The 392-nt window shown below is 61.0% G+C and overlaps 1 protein-coding gene across 1 annotated transcript in view; it reads left to right on the forward strand.

The window, feature by feature from the left end:
• Positions 1 to 392, forward strand: part of EMH_0027710 (protein kinase (incomplete catalytic triad), putative) — a gene marked incomplete at both ends in the record, with an annotated part of 13,546 nt that overhangs the window by 4,558 nt on the left and 8,596 nt on the right. The gene's annotated exons all lie outside the window — the stretch shown is intronic.

Consider the following 392-nt stretch of genomic DNA (forward strand, 5'->3'; position numbering starts at 1 on the left):
CTCTCTAAATATAGAGGGTCTCGCGCTGCTGCTGCTGCTGCTGCTGCTGCTGCTACTGCTGCTGCTGCTGCTGCTGCTGCTGCTTCTGGGGTCGCTGCTTCTGTTCCTGTGGTGTCTGCTGCTGTGCGAAGGCTGGCCAGTGCTGCTGCTGCTCTCGCTGCGGTTGCTGCTGCTTCTCTTGCTCTTAGGGCCCCGCCTCTTGCTTACACCTGCTGGTTTGTTTCTTCTGCTGCTGCTGCTGTTGCTGCTGCTGCTGTGGGGTGTACGTACACCGCATCCACGGGTCTGGCGGGGTCTGCACTTGGGGGCACAGGGAAGAGAAAAGGATGGCTGCTGCTGCTGCTGCTGCTGCTGCTGCTGCTGCTGCTGCGAAGCAACACGGCTTGCTGCTG

The sequence above is a fragment of the Eimeria mitis genome, genomic scaffold (genome assembly GCF_000499745.2).
Source record: "Eimeria mitis Houghton genomic scaffold, Emh_scaff1021, whole genome shotgun sequence".
NCBI lineage: Eukaryota > Apicomplexa > Conoidasida > Eucoccidiorida > Eimeriidae > Eimeria > Eimeria mitis.